Source organism: Hyperoodon ampullatus (genome assembly GCF_949752795.1).
Source record: "Hyperoodon ampullatus genome assembly, chromosome: 7".
Classification (NCBI taxonomy): domain Eukaryota; kingdom Metazoa; phylum Chordata; class Mammalia; order Artiodactyla; family Ziphiidae; genus Hyperoodon; species Hyperoodon ampullatus.
In genome coordinates, this window is record NC_136920.1 from 36,196,131 (window position 1) to 36,220,516 (window position 24,386).

The following is a 24,386-nucleotide window of genomic DNA, read 5'->3' on the forward strand; positions in this document are numbered from 1 at the left end:
TTTATTTTGTAATGTTTTGTATTTTAATTGCATAATGGTGTACGTATCAAAAATTGTACATGAAACACATGTAAATGTTTAAGGAAACTGTCCCCTTCAATAAGCTTCATGAACTGAAAACCATCATACTTTAAAGTCCTCTATAAACCTCTCTGATTGCATATACCTCCTCTAAGAGGTAAGCACTATCTTGAATTTTGTGTTAATTATTTTCTGGCTTTTATTTGTGATTTTACCATCAATAAATATATGCACTGTACATATAAATTTTATTTTGATGCTTTTAGATGTTAACATAGGAATTTTACCCTGCATACTTCACTTAACAAACATATGTGTTTGATAGTACTTTGACTCTATTCTTAAACCATAGAGGGATTTATGCTTTAATTGTACCTATGCCAGTTATTTATTGTTGAATATCAGTCACTGTAAATTTAGTTGCTTAAAAATTTTTAATATTTTATTATTATTCAGCCAGATAATTTCTTTTGTGATTTCTGATCCACATGCTATCAGACAGGTGGGGTCTGGAATCATTTGAAAGTTCACTCAATTACATGTCTGGTGCCTTGGAAGGGCAAACTTAAAGAGCTTGGAACTGAAAGGGCTGGAGCTCTTTGGGCATCTCTCTGTTTCTAAGTGGTGTTTCCACATGTCCTCTCTAGCATGTCTGTGTCAAGGGAACCAGATTTTCTTAATTAAGTCTCAGGCTTCAAAGACATCTGTCCTTAAACAGAGAATGTCAAGCCCAGACTGTATTGTCCTTTATGACGTAGCCTTGGAAATCAAGCAATGTCAATTCTGCTATATTAGAGGCAGTTACAAAAGTCCATCCATCATCAAGAGGAGAACAAGTTGGCTCTACATAATGATAGTGAGTAAAAAGGAAGACCTTATGGGGCTAAATATAGTTCCATGGCTATTTTGGAAAATATAATATGTCACAACTCTTCTTTTGGCCAGAAAAATTTACATCTCTCTTCCATCATCAGATTAAAATCAACCTTTCCCCAGGATACCTCATCTCTTTGCAACGTCAAACTCAGTCTTGAGGTTCAGGATGTCACAATACAGATAAGGTTTATGTGTGGATGAAATTCCTCTGCTACAGTTAACTTTGTCAGCTAATTGATCTAAACATCTGTGAACTAAAGAAATACATTATCTGCATCCCTCCCCCCTACATACACACACAACCTACAAGAGTGGAACAGTCATATGATAGCAGTTATAGACCATTCCAATTAAAATAGTGAAAAAATAAGATTCCAGATGTCACCGATCTATAGTAATTCCAAAATACAGTATTTTGGAATTTCCTTGAATAGGACTCAGTCCCATTGCTTCGGAATGATTTGCAATGGCTCTTAGCTTCAACCTCTGGATTCTTGGTTCTTTCTTTTAAGTCATCCTTCGTTTCGCATAAGAAATAACAAGTATTTGAAGCTGGGTTGGCTTCTGTTAATCATAATTCTAGGTTCCAAATACTTTTTCTGACTTTGCATGGTCTCTGTCCATTTTAGACCTAGTTGATGGTGCTCTGCCAATATAATTCTTTTTAAAGCATTGTGTGGTAACTATAAACCTTATTGCAGTTCACTTCATTAGACAAAAGCCCTATCCCCAAATCTCTTCAAAATAAGCCTTTTCTGTCTAGAATTTCCTATAATGTAGCTATTGGCAGCATTCTTAAGATTCTTAGAAGTTCTCTTGTTTAACTGGAAAGATTTGTATGGCATGCTCTTAAGATGCTTAAATGGATTTGTCTGTTTGTGCCACCACCTTAAATCTTTCTGAGGTGTTAACAAAAGATTATAAAGTCACGTCCTTGTCACAAACATATTTAAACCATTTCCCTTGACAGTGCACTGAATTTTATTTATGCCCAGAAGCTATGTCTCAATTTTAACAAAGAAAATAAGATAATCAGAATAAGAATCAGTTTTATTTTAGATTCATGCAGATCCTGGTGCCTTTATATCTACCAGTTATCTCACTAGCTTATCTCTCTTATATTTTATTAGACAACAAGAAGACAATCAACAACTTCAACAGTCTGCCTAGAAATATCTTAGCTAGATCTCTTAGGTTAATAGGTACTTTTTCTTTTTTTTCCATGTTACTGCAGGTAGTAGTGTTGCTAAACTTTCTGTTACTATAGGACAAAAGCCAGTTTCCTACAGCTCCTAACATCACTGTACTCACTTTCCTTTTAGCTCTCAGTTATTGCCTCCTTAAGGGCCATCAAGCTTTTGCCAAGTTTCTTTAAGGCCATTAACATTACTTCTCTATCAGGTTTGGACCAAAACAGCTTCCAGTTACTATTGATATACAGCATACCAGCACAAACCTTAGTGAATCAAAACAACCACATATTTAATTATTATCTGTCATGATTTTGAAGATTGTCTGGGTTAGCTAGGTGGTTTTTAGATCCTCTCAGAAAGCTGCAGTCAGACAATGGCTGGGCCTGAAATCTTCTGAAATCTCTCTCAATTACACATTAATTGTCCCAGCTGAGAAACTCAAAATGAGTTGAGGACAGGAATAATGGGGTCTGCTTGAGTACTTCTCTCGGTCTTTATGTGGTCTTTCTATATGATCTCTCCAGAGCCAGATAGAAACCACATCAACTTTTATAACCTAATATCAGAAGACATTAATTATAACATCCACGACATTCTATTTGTTGAAGCAGTCGCAAAGCCTGTCCAAGTTAAAGATGAGAAGAAATAGGAGCCATGTCTTGACAAGGGAGTGGCAAAGTTTTAGAAGAGCATAGGGGTCCAGAAATATTTTTTGAAATACAGTATGTCATACATCTAATCTGCTTCTAAATTATACACTATTGTCAAGATTTCATCAAAAATTTTTCTTCCTGGATCATTTATCTTCCTTCTAAAGACCACCTTTTGAAGTATCTTTAGTAAATAACTGTCTGTTGGTAATGGACTCTCAGACTTAATTTACCTGAAAATATTTATGTGATTCTCATACTTTAAAGAAAATGTGGTAAACATAAAATTCCAGAATCACAGTTATTTTTTCCTCAGAGCTTTGAAGTTATTATTCTACTGTATATTGGTGTTCTATTATTGATTTCTATATTGGTTTTTATTGCTGACCTTGAATAATCAATCTATTGCCAGAAACTTTGGTTGCTCTTCTCTACTTATATGTTCCTCTCTTCATCTTTCCTATTCTATAATTTTGTTGTGAAGTGTCTAAATATCAATATCCTGTTTTAGAAAATTCTACTTTGAATTTATTGGGCTTCCTAAATGTAAGTATGAGTAGCTTTCATTAATTCTGGGAAACTTTCAGCCATTATCTCTTTTCATATTATCTTCCCCAAGTTGTTTTTAACTTCTACTTAAAATTCTCTCATTAGATTTATGTTACATTTTCTCACTCTATATTCCATATTGCAATTCTTCATTTCATATATTTTTCTTATCTTTGTGAAATGTATTATGGGTTATTTCTTATGAGTTCTATGAGAAATTTCTTTTGATATTCCGTATTTCTCTCTTCAGCTGTTAAGCTATTAGTTCAACCAATTAAATCTGTTCATTGGATTCCAATATTAATGTATATTTTAGTATATTCTATATATTTACAGATTCCTAATTATTAATATACTTTATTTTTAATATTTAATTTGTTCTTTTTCTGATATGCCTCCTCAATTTCACTAGCCTCATATTATTGTATAATTCTTTTTGTATTTTTATTTATTAGCCATATTAAATGTATTTAATTTGTATATATGATAGGGGAGAGGTCATCTACTTTGCTGATCTGTTTCAATACATTTTTTTTATTTGCTGACTCTCTCTCATGATTAGTTCCTTTAAGAGCTTAATGATACTTTTCTATAACCTCATTTTCCTGAAATTATTTAAAGCCAATGTCTCAAAGAGGAATTATATTTGTTTGTCATGCTTCTACAACTTTAACCACCATAAAAAGTTAACTAAATTTTCTGCTTATTTTTTGGGGGTGGGGTTAATTATAAAAGTGCATGAATTCTAGACCCAAACCCACATGAGTAAAAGGCCTGAGTTTGGGAGTCTTCAAGTAGCATTCTTCTTCTTCCCCTCCTCTTCCACCTCCTTCTTCTTTAACTCCTCCTTCTTCTCCATTATACCCCCAAGGGTATCACTATATTAGGTGTCTCTGATTTTCACAGTTGCCTCTGATCTGCCCACCATCCTATTGGCCTCAGATTTTGTATCTTTTTATTCAATTACACAGGCTTCCCACCTGCATTTTTTTTTTTTTAAAGAAGATGTTGGGGGTAGGAGTTTATTAATTGATTTATTTATTTTTGGCTGTGTTGGGTCTTCATTTCTGTGTGAGGGCTTTCTGTAGTTGTGGCAAGCAGGGGCCACTCTTCATCACAGTGCGTGGGCCTCTCACTATCGCGACCTCTCTTGTTGCAGAGCACAGGCTCCAGACGTGCAGGCTCAGTAGTTGTGGCTCACGGGCTTAGTTGCTCCGTGGCATGTGGGATCTTCCCAGACCAGGGCTCGAAACTGTGTCCCCTGCATTAGCAGGCAGATTCTCAACCACTGTGCCACCAGGGAAGCCCCCACCTTCATTTTAACTGTCCTGAGTTCAGTGACCCACCCACAGTAGATGCCCATCACTGTTTGCTAAAGTGTCTTTACTAAAGAGAGTCAAGCTCTAGGATCAGCAGAGGCCTCAAAGCCAAAAGCTGGATCCAGTTATAGCCTAAACCCCTGGACTGAATCTGTTTTGCAACTTTTGCCTTTCATGGAATATCAGCTCAAGCATGCATTTCAAAAGCAATATTTTCTATTATATACTGCATTTTTAGGGATGCTATATTAGAATTGATTTATCTGAACATATAAATTGTTACAGCATTAGAAGCACTACTTTTGATATTTGAGCCTTGTGTCTTTGGCAATCCATTTTAATTCTGAATTGATGAAGGCTCTAAAAACTTTAACTCCACCCCATTATATTAATGTATATTTGGTATAGAAAACTTTTTAAGCTCATATCTTTGCTTTGCATTCACCACATTCCTAGTCTCCAACCTATGTATTTATGTTATATTATATTATATTATATATTATTTTAACACAGATCTTTCCGTATGATCTATGGATAGGCCTTTGACTATCATCTTATTTTTGGAAATTTGGGGGACTACAAATCCCTGTTTGTCATCCCCATATTTGCTTTTATAGAAGAATTACCTGTAGTAGTTTCTTACATTTAAGCTACATTTAGCTTTTTGAAGTTTTGTGTCTTCAGGAGCCCAATGAAGACCAATATGGTTCCTTTCAGTAACCAATATCACCTTGAGGTCATCAAAAGCATTGCTTTGGGCCACATATTTTCCTGAAGTATGGCATATAGCCCTCATTTTCCACTTCTCTCAATCCCCCTCCATTTTTATTCAGGCAGCTTTCTTTAGTTTGTAACATTTAGGCCTGCTTATTATGCTGGCTTTTTTGCTTTTCTCCTTTGTGTAATGTTATCACTGCGACTGGATCAGAGCAGCGTGTCTTCATTTATTTTACATTTTGTTTATTTGCCTGTATAAGGCCAAGCTATTTGTTTTGATTATGTACTTCTCTATATTTGGATTTATGGATAGCCTCTAAAGCAAGAAAAATGAAGTAAATGAGGGTTCATTTGTTAAAAAAATTTGGCTCACTTCCACCTCCTAAAGCAGTATAATTCCACTCCGGCAGTATCTCCATTTATTCCTATTCCTCCCCTAGACTTTCTTCCATATGGCTTATCTTTTCTGAGTTTCACTTAGAGACTTAATTTGATATATATGTTGGGGATGAAAGCCATGAATTGCCTTATCTACACACCAGCAGAAATAATTATCACCCTTGAATCTCACCTGGTAAAGCTTGAAATATTTTATCTATCTTTCAAAGTTGTCAGAGTTTTACATAACAATTGAATATTGCTATTCCAGATTTCTCAATTATTCCTGTTAACTCTTTTTTTTTTTTTTTTTAATTTTTTTTTTTATTAATTTTTTTTTAATTAGTTTCTGCTTTATAACAAAGTGAATCAGTCATACATATACATCTGTTCCCATATCCCTTCCCTCATGCATCTCCCTCCCTCCCACCCTCCCCATCCCACCCCTCCAGGCAGTCACAAAGCACCCAGCTGATCACCCTGTGCTCTGCGGCTGCTTCCCACTATCTATCTACCTTACGTTTGGTAGTGTGTATATGTCCATGCCTCTCTTTCGCTTTGTCACAGCTTACCCTTCCCCCTCCCCATATCCTCAAGTCCGTTCTCAAGTACGTCTGTGTCTTTATTTCTGTCTTACCCCTATGTTCTTCATGACATTTTTTTTTCTTAAATTCCATATATATGTGTCAGCATACAGTATTTGTCTTTCTCTTTCTGACTTACTTCACTCTGTATGACAGACTCTAGGTCCATCCACCTCATTACAAATAGCTCAATTTCATTTCTTTTTATGGCTGAGTAATATTCCATTGTATATATGTGCCACATCTTCTTTACCCATTCATCCGATGATGGACACTTAGGTTGTTTCCATCTCCGGGCTATTGTAAATAGGGCTGCTATGAACATTTTGGTACATGTCTCTTTTTGAATTATGGTTTTCTCAGGGTATATGCCCAGTAGTGGGATTGCTGGGTCATATGGTAGTTCTATTTGTAGTTTTTTAAGGAACCTCCATACCGTTCTCCATAGTGGCTGTACCAATTCACATTCCCACCAGCAGTGCAAGAGGGTTCCCTTTTTTCCACACCCTCTCCAGCATTTATTGTTTCTAGATTTTTTGATGATGGCTATTCTGACTGGTGTGAGATGATATCTCATTGTAGTTTTGATTTGCATTTCTCTAATGAGTAAAGATGTTGAGCATCCTTTCATGTGTTTGTTGGCAGTCTGTATATCTTCTGTGGAGAAATGTCTATTTAGGTCTTCTGCCCATTTTTGGATTGGGTTGTTTGTTTTTTTGTTATTGAGCTGCATGAGCTGCTTATAAATTTTGGAGATTAATCCTTTGTCAGTTGCTTCATTTGCAAATATTTTCTCCCATTCTGAGGGTTGTCTTTTGGTCTTGTTTATGGTTTCCTTTGCTGTGCAAAAGCTTTTAAGTTTCATTGGGTCCCATGTGTTTATTTTTGTCTTTATTTCCATTTCTCTAGGAGGTGGGTCAAAAAGGATCTTGCTGTGATTTATGTCATAGAGTGTTCTGCCTATGTTTTCCTCTAAGAGTTTGATAGTGTCTGGCCTTACATTTAGGTCTTTTATCCATTTTGAGCTTATTTTTGTGTATGGTGTTAGGGAGTGATCTAATCTCATACTTTCACATGTCCCTGTCCAGTTTTCCCAGCACCACTTATTGAAGAGACTGTCCTTTCTCCACTGTACATTCCTGCCTCCTTTATCAAAGATAAGGTGACCATATGTCCGTGGGTTTATCTCTGGGCTTTCTATCCTGTTCCATTGATCTATCTTTCTGTTTTTGTGCCAGTACCATACTGTCTTGATTACTGTAGCTTTGTAGTATAGTCTGAAGTCAGGGAGCCTGATTCCTCCAGCTCCATTTTTCGTTCTCAAGATTGCTTTGGCTATTCGGGGTCTTTTGTGTTTCCATACAAATTGTGAAATTTTTTGTTCTAGTTCTGTGAAAAAGGCCAGTGGTAGTTTCATAGGGATTGCATTGAATCTGTAGATTGCTTTGGGTAGTAGAGTCATTTTCACAATGTTGATTCTTCCAATCCAAGAACATGGTACATCTCTCCATCTATTTGTATCATCTTTAATTTCTTTCATCAGTGTCTTATAATTTTCTGCATACAGGTCTTTTGTCTCCTTAGGTAGGTTTATTCCTAGATATTTTATTCTTTTTGTTGCAATGGTAAATGGGAGTGTTTCCTTGATTTCACTTTCAGATTTTTCATCAGTAGTATATAGGAATGCCACAGATTTCTGTGCATTAATTTTGTATCCTGCAACTTTACCAAATTCATTGATTAGCTCTAGTAGTTTTCTGGTAGCATCTTTAGGATTCTCTATGTATAGTATCATGTCATCTGCAAACAGTGACAGCTTTACTTCTTCTTTTCTGATTTGGATTCCTTTTATTTCCTTTTCTTCTCTGATTGCTGTGGCTAAAACTTCCAAAACTATGTTGAATAAGAGTGGTGAGAGTGGGCAACCTTGTCTTGTTCCTGATCTCAGTGGAAATGGTTTCAGTTTTTCACCATTGAGGACGATGCTGGCTGTGGGTTTGTCATATATGGCCTTTATTATGTTGAGGAAAGTTCCCTCTATGCCTACTTTCTGCAGGGTTTTTATCATAAATGGGTGTTGAATTTTGTCAAAAGCTTTCTCTGCATCTATTGAGATGATCATATGGTTTTTCTCCTTCAATTTGTTAATATGGTGTATCACGTTGATTGATTTGCGTATATTGAAGAATCCTTGCATTCCTGGAATAAACCCCACTTGATCATGGTGTACGATCCTTTTAATGTGCTGTTGGATTCTCTTTGCTAGTATTTTGTTGAGGATTTTTGCATCTATGTTCATCAGTGATATTGGCCTGTAGTTTTCTTTCTTTGTGACATCCTTGTCTGGTTTTGGTATCAGGGTGATGGTGGCCTCGTAGAATGAGTTTGGGAGTGTTCCTCCCTCTGCTATATTTTGGAAGAGTTTGAGGAGGATAGGTGTTAGCTCTTCTCTAAATGCTTGATAGAATTCGCCTGTGAAGCCATCTGGTCCTGCACTTTTGTTTGTTGGAAGATTTTTAATCACAGTTTCAATTTCAGTGCTTGTGATTGGTCTGTTCATATTTTCTATTTCTTCCTGATTCAGTCTTGGCAGGTTGTGCATTTCTAAGAATTTGTCCATTTCTTCCAGGTTGTCCATTTTATTGGCATAGAGTTGCTTGTAATAATCTCTCATGATCTTTTGTATTTCTGCAGTGTCAGTTGTTACTTCTCCTTTTTCATTTCTAATTCTATTGATTTGAGTCTTCTCCCTTTTTTTCTTGATGAGTCTGGCTAATGGTTTATCAATTTTGTTTATTTTTTCAAAGAACCAGCTTTTAGTTTTATTGATCTTTGCTATCGTTTCCTTCATTTCTTTTTCATTTATTTCTGATCTGATTTTTATGATTTCTTTCCTTCTGCTAACTTTGGGATGCTTTTGTTCTTCTTTCTCTAATTGCTTTAGGTGCAAGGTTAGGTTGTTTATTCGAGATGTTTCCTGTTTCTTAAGGTGGGATTGTATTGCTATAAACTTCCCCCTTAGAACTGCTTTTGCTGCGTCCCATAGGTTTTGGGTCGTCGTGTCTCCATTGTCATTTGTTTCTAGGTATTTTTTAATTTCCTCTTTGATTTCTTCAGTGATCACTTCGTTATTGAGTAGTGTATTGTTCAGCCTCCATGTGTTTGTATTTTTTACAGATCTTTTCCTGTAATTGATGTCTAGTCTCATAGCATTGTGGTCGGAAAAGATACTTGATACAATTTCAATTTTCTTAAATTTACCAAGGCTTGATTTGTGACCCAAGATATGATCTATCCTGGAGAATGTTCCATGAGCACTTGAGAAAAATGTGTATTCTGTTGTTTTTGGATGGAATGTCCTATAAATATCAATTAAGTCCATCTTGTTTAATGTATCATTTAAAGCTTGTGTTTCCTTATTTATTTTCATTTTGGATGATCTGTCCATTGGTGAAAGTGGGGTGTTAAAGTCCCCTACTATGATTGTGTTACTGTCGATTTCTCCTTTTATGGCTGTTAGTATTTGCCTTATGTATTGAGGTGCTCCTACGTTTGGTGCATAAATATTTACAATTGTTATATCTTCTTCTTGGATCGATCCCTTGATCATTATGTAGTGTCCTTCTTTGTCTCTTCTAGTAGTCTTTATTTTAAAGTCTATTTTGTCTGATATGAGAATTGCTACTCCAGCTTTCTTTTGGTTTCCATTTGCATGGAATATCTTTTTCCATCCCCTTACTTTCAGTCTGTATGTGTCTCTAGGTCTGAAGTGGGTCTCTTGTAGACAGCATATATATGGGTCTTGTTTTTGTATCCATTCAGCCAATCTGTGTCTTTTTGTGGGAGCATTTAGTCCATTTACATTTAAGGTAATTATCGATATGTATGTTCCTATTCCCATTTTCTTAATTGTTTTGGGTTCGTTATTGTAGGTCTTTTCCTTCTGTTGTGTTTCTTGCCTAGAGAAGTTCCTTTAGCATTTGTTGTAAAGCTGGTTTGGTGGTGCTGAACTCTCTCAGCTTTTGCTTGTCTGTAAACGTTTTAATTTCTCCATCAAATCTGAATGAGATCCTTGCTGGGTAGAGTAATCTTGGTTGCAGGTTTCTCTCCTTCATCACTTTAATTATGTCCTGCCACTCCCTTCTGGCTTGTAGAGTTTCTGCTGAGAGATCAGCTGTTATCCTGATGGGGATTCCCTTGTGTGTTATTTGTTGTTTTTGCCTTGCTGCTTTTAATATGATTTCTTTGTGTTTAATTTTTGACAGTTTGATTAATATGTGTCTTGGCGTATTTCTCCTTGGATTGATTCTGTATGGGACTCTCTGTGCCTCCTGGACTTGATTAACTATTTCCTTTCCCATATTAGGGAAGTTTTCAACTATAATCTCTTCAAATATTTTCTCAGTCCCTTTCTTTTTCTCTTCTTCTTCTGGAACCCCTATAATTCGAATGTTTGTGCGTTTAATGTTGTCCCAGAGGTCTCTGAGACTGTCCTCTGTTCTTTTCATTCTTTTTTCTTTATTTTGCTCTGCATCAGTTATTTCCACTATTTTATCTTCCACCTCACTTATCCGTTCTTCTGCCTCAGTTATTCTGCTATTGATCCCATCTAGAGTATTTTTTATTTCATTTATTGTGTTTTTAATCGATGCTTGATTCATCTTTAGTTGTTCTAGGTCCTTGTTAACTGTTTCTTGCATTTTGTCTATTCTATTTCCAAGATTATGGATCTGGGAAATAGAATCTTGGATCATCTTTACCATCATTATTCTGAATTCTTTTTCAGGTAGACTGCCTATTACCTCTTCATTTGTTAGGTCTGGTGGGTTTTTATCTTGCTCCTTCTCCTGCTGTGTGTTTTTCTGCTTTCTCATTTTGCTTATGTTACTGTGTTTGGGGTCTCCTTTTTGCAGGCTGCAGGTTCGTAGTTCCTGTTGTTTTTGGTGTCTGTCCCCAGTGGCTAAGGTTGGTTTAGTGGGTTGTGTAGGCTTCCTGGTGGTGGGGACTAGTGCCTGTGTTGTGGTGGATGAGGCTGGATCTTGTCTTTCTGGTGGGCAGGTCCACGTCTGGTGGTGTGTTTTGGGGTGTCTGCGGACTTTTTTTGATTTTAGGCCACCTCTCTGCTAATGGGTGGCGTTGTGTTCCTGTCTTGCTAGTTGTTTGGCATAGGGTGTCCAGCACTGTAGCTTGCTGGTCGTTGAGTGAAGCTGGGTGCTGGTGTTGAGATGGAGATCTCTGGAAGATTTTCGCCATTTGATATTATGTGGAGCTGGGAGGTCTCTTGTGGACCAGTGTCCTGAAGTTGGCTCTCCCACCTCAGAGGCACAGCACTGACTCCTGGCTCCTCAATTTGGGATGATTTGTTGTCTATTCGTGTATTCCACAGATGCAGAGTACATCAAGTTGATTGTGGAGCTTTAATCCGCTGCTTCTGAGGCTGCTGAGAGAGGTTTCCCTTTCTCTTCTTTGTTCTCACAGCACCTGGGTCTCAGCTTTGGATTTGGCCCCGCCTCTGCGTGTAGGTCGCCGGAGGGCGTCTGTTCTTCGCTCAGACAGGACAGGGTTAAAGGAGCAGCCTCTTCGGGGACTCTGGCTCCCTCAGGCCGGGCGGGAGGGAGGGGCACGGAGTGCGGGGCGAGCCTGCAGTGGCAGAGGTCGGCGTGACGTTGCACTAGCCCGAGGCGCGCCGTGCGTTCTCCCAGGGAAGCCGCCCCTGGATCCCGGGACCCCGGCAGTGGCGGCCTGAACAGGCTCCCGGAAGGGCGGTGTGGACAGTGACTTGCGCTCGCACACAGGCTTCTTGGCGGCGGCAGCAGCAGCCCCAGCGTCCCACGCCCGTCTCTGGGCTCCGCGCTTTCAGCCGCGACTCGCGCCCGTCTGTGGAGCCCCTTTAAGCAGCGCTCTTAATCCCCTCTCCTCGCGCACCAGGAAACCAAGCGGGCAGAAAAAGTCTCTTGCCTCTTAGGCAGCTCCAGAGTTTTCCCGGACTCCCTCCCGGCTAGCTGTGGCACATTAGCCCCCTTCAGGCTGAGTTCTCGCCGCCAGCCCCAGTCCTCTCCCTGCGCTCCGACCGAAGCCCGAGCCTCAGCTTCCAGCGCCGCCCGCCCCGGCGGGCAAGCAGACAAGCCTCTCGGGCTGGTGAGTGCCGCTCGGCACCGCTCCTCTGTGCGGGAATCTCTCCGCTTTGCCCTACCCAGGTATGTGGGGAGTTTCTTGCCTTTTGGGAGGTCTGGGGTCTTCTGCCAGCGTTCAGTAGGTGTTCTGTAGGAGTTGTTCCACGTGTAGCTGTATTTCTGGTGTATCCATGGGGAGGAAGGTGATCTTCGCGTCTTACTCTTCCGCCATCTTACCCGGAAGTCCCCTGTTAACTCTTTAGTTACAAATTTAAGAAGCAAACTCTCAATATCCCCCTGGTGCTTGTTTACCTCTGGGGGTAAGTACTCTGTTTGATTTTTAAACTCTCATCTGTTTTCTTCCATTTAATCACTTTGACTCCCAGAAACCCTAGTGACAATTGAATTAGCTCCCATTTTTTTGGTTCCATGTCAAATAGTAGTTGGTTTTAAATATACCTCATTATCTTTTTTGTTTTTGGTTCCCTTAACCTCTGAGATGTTTGTATTTTATTTTATTTTTAATAGATTTTATTGGAGTATAATTGCTTCACAATACTGTGTTAACACAATACTATGTTAGTTTCTGTTGTACACCAAAGTGAATCAGCCATATGCATACATATGTCCCTATATCCCCTCCCTCTTGAACCTCCCTCCCATCCTCCCTATCCCACACCTCTAAGTCATCGCAAAGCACCAAGCTGATCTCCTTGTGCTATGCTGCTGCTTCCCATTAGCTAACTATTTTACGTTCGGTAGTGTATATATGTCGATGCTAATCTCACTTCCCCCCAGCTTCCCCCTCCCACCCTGTGTCCTCAAGTCCATTCTCTATGTCTTATTCCTGCCCTTCAACTAGGTACCATTTTTTTTTGATTCCATATATATGTGTTAGCATATGATATTTGTTTTTCTCTTTCTGACTTACTTCACTTATCAAAAAATCTAGAGACAATAAATGCTGGAAAGGGTGTGCTGAAAAGGGAACCCTCCTGCACCATTGGTGAGAATGTAAATTGATACAACTGCTATGGAAAACAGTATGGAGGTTCCTTAAAAAACTAAAAATGAGATGTTTGTATTTTAAAAATGCTTACTGGCTCACCAGATCAACTGACCTCTCTCATTCTTCCTTCTTCCCTTCTTTCCTCCCTCCATGCTTCTTTGTTTCTTTTTTTTCTTTTTTTAATTAAAAAAAATTTTTTTGGCCACACCGCGTGGCTTGTGGGATCTTAGCTCCCTGACCAGAGAGTGAATCCAAGGCTTTGGCAGTGAAATGGAGTACTAACCACTGGACCACCAGGGAATACCCCCTCCCTGCTTCTTTCTGTCCTTCTATCCATCTTTCCCTTCTTTTCTTTCTTTCTTTCTTTCTTTTTTGTATTCATTCTTTATTCTTACTTTTGATTCTAAGACTAAAACATTTTTCATACTATTCTAGTTACTCATTGAGCAAACTTGATTCCTAGAGAGAGAGAATCACAGGCACAAAATTTAAATTGCCCATTTTATATTTTGTGTTTGTAATTTCACTCAGGTTTATTTATTTCTCAGTCAAAGAAAATAAATTATATTCTGTAAAATAAGAACAGTTGGTTCTTTTTATCTTTTCACTGACATAGCCCATCACTTTTGTGTTATTAAAATCATAATCAGTCCTGCAAAGGAGTTTATTAACACCAAACCGATCTTACAAGAAATGTTAAATGAACTTCTCTAAGCAGAAAGAAAAGGTCACAGCTACAAATAAAAAATTATGAAAGAAAACAAAATCTCACTGGTAAAGGCAAACATTAATAAAGATGGTGAATCAACCACATATAAAGCTAGCACAAAGGTTAAAAGACAAAAGTAGTAAAATCATCTATATCTACAATAAGTAGTTAAGGGATACAAAAATAAAAAGATGTAAACTATGATGTCAAAAATATAAAACATTATTGGGGAGTGTAAAAATGCAGTGTTGTTAGAATTCATTCAAATTTAAGAGATTATCAACCTATATATTGATATATAAATAGATAGATATAGGTATATAGTTATATAGTTATATATGACATATGAACCTTGTGATAACCATAAAACAGAAATCTATAACAGATACACATACAAAAAAGAGAAAGAAATCCAAACATAAGACTAAAGATTTTCATCCAATCACAAGGGAAGAAAGTAAGAGAAGAAAAAGGAAAAAAAGAAGAACTACAAAAACAACCAGAGAACAATTAACAAAAAGGCAGTAAGTACTTTAAATGTAAACAGACTAAACATTCCAATCAAAAGACATAGGTTGGATGACAGTTAAAAGCAAGACCCATATATATGCTGCCTACAATAGACTCACATTAGATCCAAAGACACACACAGACTGAAAGTGAAGGGATGGAAAAAGAAATCCCATGCAAGTGGAAACAAAAAGAAATCTGGAATAGCAATACTTATATCAGATAAAATAGATATTGAAACAAAGATTTGTCTTAGCAATATCTTTTTGAATCTGTCTCTTTAAGCAAGGGCAACAAAAACACAAATAAACAAATGGGACTACACCAAACTAAAAATCTTTTGTACAGTGAAGGAACAACAAAACAAATGGGAAAAGAATGGGAAAACATATTTGCAAATAATATATCCAATAAGGGGTTAGCATCCAAAATATACAAAGAACTCCTACAACTCAACATTAAAAAAAAAAAACCTGATTAAAAAATGGGCAGATGGGACTTCCCTGGTGGTGCAGTGGTGGGGAGTCTGCCTCCCAGTTCAGGGGACACAGGTTCAATCTCTTGTCCAGGAGGATCCCACATGCTGCAGGGCAACTAAGCTCATGCACCACAACAGCTGGGGCCCGTGCACCTGGAGCCTGTGCTCTGCAGTGGGAGAGGCCACTGCAATGAGAAGCACGCTGCAGCAGGAAGTGGCCCCCGTTCACCGCAGCTAGAGAGAGGCCTGCATGCAGCAGCAATAACCCAATGCAGTCAAAAATGAATAAATGAATAAATAAATAAATAAAATTTAAAAAGTGTGTAGAGAACCTGAATAGACATTTTTCCAAGGAAGACATAGAGATGACCAATATTCCCATGAAAAATGCTAAATATCACTAATTATCAGGGAAATTCCAATCAAAACCACAATGACATATCACCTCATATCTGTCAGAATTGTTTTTATGAAAAAGACAGCAAATAACAAGTGTTGGTGAGGTTGTGGAATAAAAGGAACACTAGTATACTGTTGGTGGAAATGTAACCTGGTATAGACATTATGGAAAATGGTATCAAGGTTCCTCAAAAAATTAAAAATGGGACTACCATCAGATCCAGCAATTTCACTTCTGGTTATATATTTCAAAGGAAATAAAAACACTAATTCAAAAGATGTATGCACCTCTGTGTTCATCAAAGCATTGTTTATAATAGCCAGGATATGGAAACAACCTAAGTGCCCATCAATAGATGAATGGATAAAGATGTGATATATATATAGTAATAACTTTGTATGGTAACAGATGCTTACTAGACTTATCATGGTGACCATTTTATAATGTATATAAGCATCAAAGCACTATATTATGCACTAGAAAATAATAATATATCAGTAACATTGTATGTCTACTATATTTAAATTTTTTTAAAAGTCCTACAATCTCATTCAGGGCTTAGGAGATTTTATTCTTTCTCCTGGCATTTGTACCTCGGTTTAAAAAAAGATAGAAATTTCCATCCCTTTGGAAATGCTGAGAAGAAAACTTCTATCTTGACCTCTTGTTTTCCAGTCATATTTATTTGATTGTAAAATCCAGGGGAAAAATCATCATGACACATATGTGTTGTAGCTTACTTTTGGGTCTATTTTTTGGTATCTTCCTGTTTTTTAGCCTGAAATCATTCTCCAGTGATTCATGGAGAAAGCCCACTTGGGCTTTTTTTCCAGCAGTCTTGACTCTGCTCTGTGTATGTATATGTAGATAATTTCAATTCAATAGAGGAACTGTCAAAAGTCCATTTTGTCCCTGAATCTTGTTAAATTCTCCAGGTAAATCACAACAACAACCGTCTTGATCCTTAGATCCTTCCTCTGTTTCTCCATTTGGATCCCTCAGAACTCCCACAGAATCTTTTAAGAATGATAAAATCCTTTATAACATTAAATGTCTACAAAATCCCTTGAAAATCTATTATCATTATGGATTTGAATGATAAATAAATGTAGAAGTTATTCAAGTTGTTAAAGTTCTTTTTAAAGAGAAGGAAAATGGGACTTGAAGAGGTGAAGTAACCCACCAGAGTTTACAGAGATGTCATGTCGCAGAGCTGAGGCAAGAACTAAGATCTGTTAATATAAAATTACACTCCAGGAAAATTGTAAACCCTTAAAGTGCATTTAGGTAATTGAGCTGAAGAGTATGGTGCATTAGACCTAGAAATCTGAACATTCACAGTCAATTCCTCAGGTGGTAGCTGTCAAGATGTTTGACACTGCCATTTTCAAGCTTCCTTGCTGCCAGTGATCCCAAGGCTCTGTGTCTCCCTAGGCCAAGGACACTCATGCAAATGACCCACTTAATGTAAGGAAGCCAACTTTTGACCATTGTTTTCAAAGGAAATGTGAAGAAGTTTAAGTAGGGAAATGTGAGCTAATCACTGCTTTAGCTACAGGGAACAGCTAAGAGTTTTTCACAGTGTTAATGATATTTTTAACACTGTTCTTCCTTTGTTATTTGTCTTGCTTGTTCTACATTAACTCTTTTTTAACCACATTAGAGAGGCTTGGAAATTACTTGATGAAACACCCATCTATTCTGGTAAAAGTGCTTTTCATGATTAGATTTCTAGCTGTGTGATTTTGTTTTCATTGTACTCCATCCAGTGCAATAATCAGAAAGGTCATGAGAGTAGTTCTTTCTAGACCAGCCAACGTTACAAAGCTGACAAAATGCTGGAAGTGGATTTTGTCATATGTCCCTGATACAAAAGAATCAGTAATGCTGTTCTCTTTAGTAACAACAGTTAGTATAAATTTATTCCAAAGAAACACATATGATAATTAATGATCTAGAGATGGTCAGAAATGTGCACAGAAATGAGAGTTTATTATGATCAAAGCTACATTTTGTCAAAAAGCTTAGCAACTTTTGTTCTTCATGACCCAATGTTTAGAAATGTGCAGTTGCCAAGGCAGCTGTACAGAGCATCTGCTAAATAAATCGTGCAGAGCCGAATGTGGGAAAGTAAATTGAAAACTCGATTCAGTTACAAGGAATGAGTCCTGTGAGATTGTGGGAGCTCAGCTAAGCCATCTCTGTAGGGCTTTTGTCTGGTGATGGAGCTTGAACTTCACTGGGCAGGCAATCAGGAAGCGATGATGGCTGTATTGTGGGGTAGATCAAGGGCAGGCTGGAATCCACAAGCATGAGCTGGAATCTTACAAGATGTTAGGAAACTCTTAAGAGATGCAGGGCTGAGAGAACAATGCAGAGATGATATGTAGATATATATATAAAGACAGGGAAATCACATACAAAAAATAAACTGGCCTCATTAATCTCAAACAGGTTGGACTATTCATAATTTTTTCATGTACTGTACACTAAATGGTATATAAGACTAGAAATTCTAGAAGATACTACTGTTGGCTTATTTTTTTGAAAGAAATTGATCTCTCTTAGGGGTCATTAGACAAGATCAAACTCTTGTGGGTGATTAATGGGTTTCTCTGAAAAAGTGGATATTTCTGCTGTTAATTATGTATTCTAGGAAGAGATCAGGGGCCAAAACACAAGAACTGAGGAAGGAAGGAAGAAAAACACTCTCTTATAAAGCACTGACACTGACATTGACACTGGAGATAGAAAAAAGTTTGACAAAATCTATGAAGAGGCAGCCCTGTTCTCAACAGGATCACAATGGCAGTGGCACTGGACGTGTGGGCTTCAGCAGTCACTGTAAATTACTCCTCTTTTGTGTTATAGTTCTTTCCTTATATTTAAATCTGTAATAATATCTCATCACAATTTACCATCAGGTCTTAGCTGTTATTGTAAGTAATTAAATCAAAGGTCTGTGACCTACTTGGTACCAGCCTAAGGAAAGATAGGTGTCCAGGAACTTTAGAAAACAAGTCCCATGAAAAGAGCAAAGGCCTATGGAGAAAGTATGCAGCAGCCATTGGAGCAGAGGGCCCCATCCCCAGGACAGGTTTGTGACAGATGGGAGCATCCTCCTGTTAATCCAAGATGTACTTAACAGGTAGCTGTGGGAACATATAAGTAACCAGCAAAACAAGACTCCCCACAGTAAAGCAGGAGGAAAGAATGTAGTAATAATAATTTAGTTTATGAAAAACAATAAAAAACCATTAAACTGATAAAATAGTTGATATAAGATTCATATTATAAAAAACTGAGTCACTAAAATTGGGTCATTCTAGAATTATTCATTTAAAATGAAAATTCATGTGCCACAATGAAAGTATGACAGCTAAAGCATGAACAAAAGATTTTTTTAAAGGAAAGCAGAACACTAACTTCATATTTTGTGAGAACAGGAACAAATGTATTAAATCTCTTAACTGACATTAAAGGGGAAAGTATTTTAAATTCAGAGGAGACATTAGACTGTGCATCTGAGCCAATTTGTCCTCATTCTGACACTTCTTTGGGCATACGGATCCAAAAATCTAGACAAACTGCCAAAGGAGCCCTACATTTTTTCCTGAAATGGACAAGGCAGCCTGCTGACGGCTAGATGCTTGTCTGAAACTGCTTGGATGCACAACAACTGTGATGCCTATGGGATATCACATCCCGAGTTTGTGTTTGCCAGCTATACTCAGCCTGTCTGAATAGAAGAAGATTAAAGAAAGGTTTTCTTGCCTGGGCTTGTCTGACAAATCACATTCCTGGACTGATCTTCTTGTAGAAGCTGCAGTTATGTTTAGATCAAGGACTAAAAGCACCTATTCCCACCACAACAACCTTACATTCAGTTGGATAGCTGTTGTGACAGTTCCTCTTTGTCCATTCATCAAATATTTACTGAGTGCCTATGATGCTATGCTGGCTACTGGGAATACAGATGGACAGATCCTCATTTGTCAAGGAGCCCAGCCCAGTGATGAGGGAGGGAAGCAAACAATTACAATAGATTCATCAGTAAAACTGCTTGACCCTGAGCAGCTAAAGGGTACTGTTTAATCCCACCAAGATGCTATCATTGTCTGTTGCTGTCACAGAAGAGGCTTTTATCATGTGGAGAGTGGGAATGAAAGTCTTTAGAGGGAAAAAAAATCAAGATGCTGATTGTGATAGAGACTTTTTTTCACATCGATCATGTTTAATATGTGGAATTGAGTTAGGAAGCTCAATTTTTTTTTTTTTTTTTTTTTTTTTTTTTTTTTTTTTTGCTTGGGAGACAGCATAGGCATTAAACAGATTTTATAAAGCAGTGATAGGAAGTAAAGGTGGGCAGGCACCACTCCTCTCCCTAACACCCAAGGCAGACATTTCTAATAGAGCCCACATACATAATTTCCCCTTTCCAATAAACTGCTCCCAAGCTGTCACCACCAGCCATCAGGCTCCCTGTGTGGAACAAAGCTTTTCTCTATTTCTCTTGAAGTAACTGTGTTTTCTGGTATGGTGGAAAGAGTCTGTCTTAGTTTGCAGTCTCTCTGAAATGTTCTGAAAGAGAGATAACGACATTATTCCAACAAGACCTTGAGCCAACTTTTGGTTTGGCTTTAAAAATTTACAGGGGCGGGGCTTCCCTGGTGGCACAGTGGTTGAGAGTCCGCCTGCCGATGCAGGGGACACGGGTTCGTGCCCTAGTCTGGGAAGATCCCACATGTCGCAGAGCGGCTGGGCCCGTGAGCCATGGCCACTGAGCCTGCACGTCCGGAGCCTGTGCTCCGCAATGGGAGAGGCCACAACAATGAGAGGCCCACGTACCGCAAAAAAAAAAAATAAAATAAAAAAAATAAAAATAAAAATTTCCAGGGGCTATATTTGAGCTGTTACCTAGTGTCCTGTCAGTCTATTCTAGCTGAGTGAGCTTAAGATTGAATTCCAAGTGAACCCTCTTTTGCTTTCATCATTTCTCAGATAAATAATAGGGTAATGGTATTTTTATCTGTATATATACGTAGTTCCACTATTCAATGATTTTTTTTCCTCTAATCATATTTAATACTTGGTGCATGTATCATTTCCTTAGAGACATGTTCCTTGATCAACCTGTGTGGTGAAATCATATTTTCTATCCTTTGTTCTGCCGTATTTTTATTCATAATACATGACTTTTTATACATTAACATCTTTTCCACTCGAATACAGCTCATGAGGGCAAATAATTTTATGTCTTATTCACCATGTAACCTTAGTACCTACAATTAAACCTGTCAAATATTTAATGCTTAATTGAAATATGAAACAATTGTGAGAGGCAAGCATGGCACAAGCATAATTTTGATGAGAAAGCAAAATCAGAGGGTCTCTTGGCTTGATTAAAGTACACACGGTAAACAGCAAAATCCCTGCACCTCTGCTACCTTCATTTTGGTGCCTCCAAAGCTTAAGTTTACGTGGTGCTTGTAAATAGCCTGTTCTCACTCAAATGAGGTTGATAAGCAGATACAACCAGAGAAAAATCCAACAAAACCTAGAATTTAGAAAAAACTGTATGATATACAGAGAAATCTGAAAAGAACTCAGAGTCATTACCTTTTACAAAGGGACTAGCACTTTTACGGCTAGCCATAACATGAGTGGTGCATGCAAGACCCTACAGGATTCATTAAAGCTCCTTGAAAGCTCAACAGCTCACAGAACTAATAAAAATTTCAGAAGATTTCTTTTATGCTTGATCACTCATCAGTTAATTCTCCTAAACTATTTCAGTTCATCTTTTATTTGCTTGACACCTACTGTCACAGCAATCCATTTAATTGACATTTTCCTTAATGAACATTCAAGAGAAGCACTTGAAAATGAATATTATTTTCTTACTTTCAACTACCTTATTTTGTCCTTGCAAGTTTATTCCCGGTTTTCCTGTTTTAAAATAATTATGATCCCCATTTAAAGGAATTCTAAATTTCAATATTAAATTTGCTGTATTCTATGAAATAATAAAATGATAAAGGAAGACTTTCACATATACCTAGGATTAATTTAGAATTGCACATGCCTGTTTTTATGAATATGTAATAAAGGTATATATGTTCCAGTTGCCTAAGTTACATAAATATTGTTAAGTTGCTAAATTGCTTGACATGAGTTTTTGAATTTCTGGCTTTACCAGAACTGTCAACAATTCAGTTGGTTAAAAGCAGAATTTGTAATACAGCAACCTTGAGACCTCTAAAGCAGCAAATAAAAAAAGTTTCACCCTCTAACAGATATCTCCTCCAACCAAACTCAATAGCAACACAACCTTCCTCTAAAAGTGTCCAAAACACAAAGCTAACACAATACGGGCTTAAGCTCATTGCAGTGACACCAGATATACTGTTTACCCAGAGTTCTTTTAATTTCATATACTTTTTTAGAATTGAGAGAGGTGAGTAAATCACCAGCAAGGCTAAAACTGTCTCCAGTATATTCATTTCTACCCTTCTTTTGAACACTCAGAAAGTTAGTAAATTGCTCGGTAGTGAATTGTTTCCCAATTTCCCCTGTGAACCACTTTTCAGGCAGTGATACAAGCTCTATTTACAGCATACGCTGGACTTCAAATTTTCAGAATAGAGTAAGTCTTGAGTGTCCTTGTTCTCATATATTGATTACAACAGAATGCCAAAACAAATTATGAAGTCAGCAAAATTTGTCCTGAGAATTTTTTTAAAGTAGAGATTGGCCTATGTTCCTTCATGGAGTGGTGGATTTAGGCCAAATCTCTACTGGAAGAAAAGTTTGTGCTTCCGCTACTTGAGCTCAGAGACCACTACAACTACTTAATAGGCATGTGAATCTGGGCAAGGTGCATAAGTTCTCTGTGCCACTGTTTTCTCCCTTGTAAAATGGAAATAATAATGTTTACCTCATAGGATGGTATGCAAATCATTTAATAAATATGAAGTGCTTAAAATGGTGTGTTGCATTCTATACTTTTATGTGAGGATTTGCTATTACTATTGCTCAGTACACGCACACACATATACACATAAATGCTCTCTTTCATTACTATCGGCATGAATTGTGTTTGCTTTCCTCCTTTTAAAAAATGTTCCATTTCTTCCATTAATCTTGTTAATAATTAACTTGATATACTAATTGATGCAAATAGATTTTCAGATAAAGCCTTGATGTCTGTAAACCTTCCACGGTTCTCAGCTATTGAGACATTTAAACTTCTCAGCCTAACTTGCAAAAGCCTTGGTACAATTGTTCCCTTTTATTTTTATTCCTAGATATTTACCCACTCTCTAACTATGACAAAATTCCTCTTTCCTTAGGAGTTCTTGCACATCGTATTCTCTATATTTTGGTTTTACTATTCCCTCTCCCATAAATATCTGTCTTATTCTTCCCTATCCTTAAGCGCCCAACTCAAATTTCACTCTGGTCCTAAAGCCTTCCCAAAATTCCCCAGTAAATCTGATTTGTTTTATGTTTCATCATAGTTCCTTTTTTTGTTTCCTTTTTAGTATGTATCTTTTACATACCTTACTGTGGAAAGATTTACACACAGTGAAATGTATAAATCTTAAGTATACAATGTGATGAGTTTTGATAAGTGCAGATACCCATATAACCCACACTTCTATCAATTCACAGAATATTTCCATCATCCCAGAAAGTTACCTGAGCCCCTTGCCGGTTCTCAGGCAACTTCTATTCTATGTCCATCACTCTGGCTAGTTGTGCCTGTTTTAAAACTTCATAGGAATGGGATCCCTTTTGAGTATGTTGCCTACGAGTTAAAGCACTGTGCATATAGTCATAACCTAGAGGTTAGACAGCACAATATTTAACATACTTTAGGTAAGAAATTGATAAGAATTTGAATTAGGAAAGAGGCAAAGGTTAAGGAAATACTAGAGGAGTTAAATTATAGGGCTCTAGGTAAGATATCTATTGGAGAAAATTCTGAGGGACTCAAAATTAAGGATGACTTATTGGCTAATTGAATTTTCAGTTATTGATTATGTCACATGTTAATATAGATCCTCTTTATTTGCCACAAACTACTGAAGTATTACTGCTCCACACAGGCCTTGTGAGAGTAGTATTTAAGAAAAGGAGGATTCAGCTCAGCAACTTGAACTGGAAAAGAATGAGAGGTACAGGAGGCAAAGCACAGATGCTTTCTCAAGAACTCATCAGAAGCAGAGAATTAGAGGAAGATAAACACCCAAAGGTAGGAATTGTTAGGAAAAATTTCCAATTCCCTACCACATAAAATGTTGGGTATTTAAGCCAATTTCAGTAGATACTGATGGTCCCAAGAGTATAAAATTAATAAAATCCTGGAAACTGACAACTGGTTTACCTCAAAAGATAGTTTTCTCACTAGTTGAGTCACATTTATCTTTATCCTGGTCACTCTGATTCTTGCTTTTCTGAATCATTCCACAATTTTTACCCCAAACCCCTTTAAGCTACCCTTCTTTCACTGTTATGTTATTGTTTACACTGTGTTATTGAATCTAGTTTGGATAGCACAAAGCCAGGTATAGCATAGTCTATCCATTTTTTAATCGAATCATATTATAACTGTTATGTTTTGAAGACAACAGCTTCACCTAATGTTGCAATTTTAATCAAGTAAGGCAGACTGACTGTTTAAATAGTCATTTCTCACATTGCTCCCCTCATACACACTTTGTACTTAGGTGTCAGAATTTACCCTACATTTCAGATGTGCCTGTATTCACCCAGGAGTCATGAAAGATAAACTTAAGACCTTGAGAAAAACATTAAGCTGAGTCTGGAGAGTACTTACGATTTCTATTCAGTGTCTACCTAAAGCACTCCAAGGAA